The sequence below is a fragment of the Eleginops maclovinus genome, chromosome 18 (assembly GCF_036324505.1).
Source record: "Eleginops maclovinus isolate JMC-PN-2008 ecotype Puerto Natales chromosome 18, JC_Emac_rtc_rv5, whole genome shotgun sequence".
Classification (NCBI taxonomy): domain Eukaryota; kingdom Metazoa; phylum Chordata; class Actinopteri; order Perciformes; family Eleginopidae; genus Eleginops; species Eleginops maclovinus.
In genome coordinates this window covers 23900005-23905949 of record NC_086366.1, presented here as the reverse complement: position 1 = coordinate 23905949, position 5945 = coordinate 23900005, and positions in this window count along the sequence as shown.

Below are 5945 nucleotides of genomic sequence, written 5' to 3'. Positions count from 1 at the left end.
CCACAAGACTCCCAGAACTTTCTTGAATACTTTGTTTAAAATATGATTTTTGGTGGTCTCACAACATGAGAGCAAGTTTACTGGCACTACGAACATCGCATGGTCTTTTCAGATCTAAAAACCCTATACATGTGAAAGATTTGCATTGTTCTTTAGAAAATAAACAGTCATGTGCATGTTTAACTTGTGTTTGGTTGGTTGAAAAAAAGATCCACTTTATGTTCTTCATATTTATTTTTAGTTAAACCTATTCAACAACCCTTTTTTTAATGGAATCCCAATTATACCAAGAATAATAAAAGTCAAAATGATTGTACAAAGTGATGAATTTGAATTTCCAAAAGAGTGAGAGCACAATTTTGAGTGTCAAAGTGTCATTTATTGAAGTAAAGTTAGGTTTTGAGCATAATTAGTCAACATTTTGAATAGTGCTTTGAATTTCTGTTTCTGGTTAGTTAATTTCACCATGCATAAACATTCTTTACTGTTTGAGATTGGTGAATACGTCTCCAGATGACATGTTATAAATGTTTGACAAAAAAGGCTTTTTCAAATCAACACCAGATGTGGAGATGAGGTGCGGCTACTGTAACCCTTTTGTATAAAACCCTGTGCCCTCATGGCAGGACTAGTGGTTTTCTGAAAGCTGTCCCAGAGGCAGTGAAGAACCTCTCACAATGTTTCAGTGACATTGAGCTGATGGAAAAGAAAAAAAACGCACAGAGACTGAGAATGACAGCAGAAGTATTTGGCTTGGCCAAGCTTACAGAGCAGTGTCCCAACTGTTCTCTCTCTCACAGCAAATCTACCACTGCTGTCACGGAGGTTTCAGCTCCAGACCATAAGTGACATTTTCTCAAAAGTCGATGCAGTGATGAATATTTACAAGGGCAGAGTAACCTGGAGGTGAGTCTGTGATGCTTGTATTTAAATAAAGTATTTACATATACATTCAACAAATTGTAGACTTACAGAGTGGTGCAGTTATGCCGTAGATTTCTAGTGGGTCCCTCGAGAAATCGGCAGAGGTAAATAGCTAATGTTAGACCATAACCAAGTACATCACAATTGAATGACTTTAGGGCACTACCAATAAGTTAAAGGTTGCTAATATTTTGCATGATGTAGTTTAGTAGTCTTGTTTAGTCACTGTAAGCAATGCTGTACATTGATGTTTTAGTATAAAGGAAGTATTCACACCACAGCTGTTTAGGAGATGAGAATGACAGCCAGACAGCAGGAGTTCAATTCATGTGTGTGTGCGTATATATGACGCAGCATGCAACAGAATCTAACCAAACACTCAAAAAAGCCATTGAGCTCAAGACTTAAAGAACCATTGAAGCTCTTTTCCTTTCATTTAGAAAAATAAAAACAATTCAAAAACAGCTCTTGGGGTGTTTGGGACCTTTTTAAGCAATACAGACTATTGAATCACGACCGGGGTCCACCATGTTCGTCAGGATATCTAAAATAATCTGGCCTGTGGTGAGGCTAGATTAGTATGACACGGATGTCTGAGGAACCATACTCATGTACAGATCAGTGAAAGACCATGACCTGTGCCTTAGTATTCATGCACATGTCGGAAAAACATCACCGCTCTCCATTAACCTTTTAACCAAATATTAGCCATGCAGAAGCAGCAATCTCGTCCAGAAATGATGAAACATCAAATAAAGAGCCTGGAGGTTTGCTTTTACTAAACCACACTGACAACGCAAAAGGTGTGTGACCTGAAGGTAAGGAGCAGCAGATGTCCAATTTCAGGTCCTTTAAAGGTAAAACAGTCATTGGCTTTTACTCAATTTAACAGGTAGTTAGAAGAGTTAATGTAGTTGTGGTACATCTTATTACGAACATTAACACAAAGCGTAGGTATAACAAAGTACTTATCGCTTATGAATGAATATCAATCTAAACGTAAAGGTCTCCTATTATGCAAAATGCACTTTTTGATGTCTTTTATGCATAAATATGTGTCCCCGTTGTGTAAGGAGTCTCACAAAGTATCAGAAAATACAACCCTCTCTCTCTTTTCCTCCTTACCCACATCTCTAAAAACGGGGGTACAAACGACGTCATAACCGAAATGTAGGCTGGCTTTACATTGAACTCCTGGCAACATCCCACCCACGTGACACGTCCCAACCTATCGTCCGCAACATACAGTCGCGAGTTGAATCCCCTCCGCAGCAGCTCTGTGTGTCTGTATGTTCAGCAGGATGTCTGCAGGAGGGACTTAGAGTTGTTGTATATATAATACATATAATGTCTCTGTTCTAGTGGTAAACTCTGAGAAGTTTTTCAGAGATAATGCTTGATGTGGTTTGGAATTTTTATGGTCATGAAGGCTGAGTCATGACCGAAGGAATGAGATCGCGGATACACGCGGCCGAAATAGGATTTCTCCGCAGGGTTGCTGGCATCTCCCTTAGGGATAAGGTGAGAAGTTCAGTCATCCAGGAGGGACTCTGAGTAGAACCGCTGCTCCTTCACATTGAAAGCAGCCAGTTGAGGTGGTTCAGGCACCTAGTGAGGATGCCACCCGGGCGCCTCCCTAGAGAGGTGTTCCAGGCACGTCCAGCTGGGAAGAGACCGAGGGGTAGGACCAGGTGGAGGGATTATATCTCTTTGCTGGCCTGGGAGCGCCTTGGACTCCCCCAGTCAGAGCTGGTTGATGTGGCCAGGGAAAGAGAAGTTTGGGGCTCTCTGCTGGAGCTGTTACCTCCGCGACCCTGACGGAAAGGCAGGAGAAGATGGATGGATGGATGGATGGATGGATGGATGGATGGTGGTTTGGAACATAATATGGCATAAAAACACGGCAGCGTTTAGCTGAGTATTTTCTCCTGGTAGAAAACTTTCACAGAGGAGAACTGCATGAGGTTCCAAAGGGGCGTGGCCAGCTTCAGGTCAGCTAAAATTTTAAGCGACAGTCACAGAATCCGCACTTCAGGAACAGGGCTGAAATAGAGGGATATGAGGCATGCTACAATGGGTGATCTGTTTGGTATTTTGAGAAAAACACATGTTTTGTATTATATTACTACCATATTCTACATTACTTTTGGCTTCTGCTGAGCTATTTCCTGGGGACACCTTATAACCTAATAGTAAGAGCATTGACACATGTCATTCCCTCTATCTATGCCTTCAAACTCTGTCTCTCAAATACAAAAACTGGGAGCTGTGTTTACTGCATGAGTAACAGCTCACAACAATGGATAAAATGTGGTTTCAATGGCCGACTGGAACTGGTACCATTATGACCTCTGTGCTATGATAAAACTAACTGACACTTTGTGGTCATTTAATACAAATTGTTTTAGGAATGTGCACCCTGTGAGCGCAATATACATTGAAACAGCTGGGCTTGTAAACTGAATAAAGTCTTTATAATCAAAGTTCATGTTGGGCAATGAGCTATATACTTTTATTGTCAACAGAATTGAAATGAGCCAAACCAAAAAGAATCTGCTCTCATGAAGTGTGTCTGTGAGTAATAAATCCAGATATATTTAATTCCTCTGTCTCATAGAGATCCTACATTTCTTCCTGTTAAAGTAATGTTTGATAAAGACTACAGTGTCCATCTGTTTTTGATGTAGCCTTTTTTAGACCTGTGAGGTGTTTTAAAAGATGAATGCTCTCACTAGGAAGCAATGGGTTTTGAGCTTAGAGACAGACTAACACATTGATGTTCTTGTTTTCAAAGCAAGATTTACACATGGACACACAAGAGATAAAGTCAGAATAAATATCAGAATCAATCATAATCAGATCCCCAAAAATGTATCCCAGTGGAAATTGGGCATAACTTCATATTGGAATTAAATAAATAAAGACAAATAGAAGAACATATGAAAATGTGCTGGTTCTGACATTCTCCTGGATGTCAACGGAGAATGAAACTAATTAATCTTCTCTTATTTCATTTTTCACTACTCTTGTTTCATTCATTTGCTAACCGCAGTGCTCATGATAGGTGAGATGACTCCTTCCTTTTTAGTGTGGCGCAGCTGGAGGTGTTGTACAGAGGTCTAGGTTACAGCCTCATGCACACATGTGGTGCAGTGGGTGATGTTGATCAGGAGGACAGGTGAAGCGCAGCCTGAAGAGCCGCAGAAGGCTGACCTCATGTCAAGGCTCATCTCTGGGGGTGTGTAGGAGTGTTTGCATGAGGCTTCGGAGCTACAGCGCTGCCCTCAGGAGGTCACCAGCAGCTCTCCACAACACACAAGGGTGTGCAGATTTATATATTCTATATTTATGTATCTTTACATTAAACCATCAGCAGCCGAACAGCTCTTTGAAACTGCATTAATATATTATTTATACTAACACATCACTGTTAACATTGTAAGATATTATATATTGTAGTATTGTGTGCTCATTTTTACTTAATGTTTATAGAAATATTTTTCTTATTTTTAATTTCGTCTTTAATGGACATTTACTTTAACTTGCCTTACTTTTCATTAACCTAATTATTTATCTTTCATTTTATTTAAATCTAAAATAGAGCACTGTCCAGATGTTCTGGGGATTTTCTTTGTATGATGACTTATACTGTTTGTTGACACTGAATGAAATGACCTGGAGGCCTATCTTCAACTTCTTATTAATTTACCCTAATCAAAAGGCTTTAAATGATCTTTATGATTTGGGTGGACAATTATCTTTGTAAATACAAGAGTGCAATATATATATGAAATTGGATTTAAAAATCTATTTTTTTTGTTATTCCAACATATGTTGAATAATGTCATTAATTTAAGATTTCAATGTCAAATAATGTATTTAATTAAACAGTTTGAATGTCAATCAATAGTAAAAAAATATGTTTTAAATAATCATGTGAGATATTAATGGGCTGCAACTTATAAAGCCATAATTTGTCTTTGTCTAATCTGATGTGCAAAGTCAGAACATACGTAGTATAAATAGGTACAAACAACACACGAATATCACATCTTGATAAAATGACATAAGGAGGTTGCTAAATGGTGATGGTGCAGTGATGACGATTTGTTGTATATCGATACAGAGGTTAGCATCACTAGGGCTCCCTAAACAAAAAGCAAGGGGATTTTTCCATTGGATTTGAACTATAGCACAAAATTAGCTCCATGGCTAACACAAGTACAAACGGATCATTTGTTCAGCAGAATAACTTCCACACATTCACACCAATTTTATTGTTGAAACAGAAATTTAATCACCAGAAGTAAATAGCTATCATTAGGCTATAAAATAACTACATACAGAGTAAGGTAGGTAGCTAATGTTCAGCGTGATGACGTTAGTAGTCTCATTTAGCACTGTCTTAGCAGCCATCTTTCATCACGATAAACGTCTTACACATTAAAAAATGATTTGTTTACTGACATATTTTATGTAGAAGAGCTAAACTTGAAAAACTTGTGAGCTTGTGTTAACTACAGACCTTATTTTCGGGAGTCTAACCAAAAGAACCAGGATTGCTAACATGCTAACGTGCTAACTCATTTCTGTTTTTTTGGTCTCATTCCTGCACCACTCTATAGTTGAAAAGACTTCATAACCCACAATGCATCATATAAGCAATGAGAGGAGATTTTCCACCCCAGGAAGCAGAAGAATGACTAAAACCCTCCAACTCCTGGTAGGCAGCAGGAGTATCAGCTCTGGGTCCGATGCATCATTCAGGGTTCCCGGTCACAGAGTGCCCTGCTGCAGGCAGTGACCCCAGGCCTTCAGGGTGGCCTGTTTTCCCATGGTCTCTTCCCTTTTGTTGAAAAAGAACCACTATCAAGCGACTCGCCCTACGAAGAGGATGACAGTTTAGAGGGGCTGTCTGACGTTTGCTTGACACAAGGTCAGAGGCAACGACTGCGAGTCAGCCAAAAAAACAAGATGAACTGTCAGCACGGGAGCCCAAGGGGAGAGAGGGGAACAGCAGC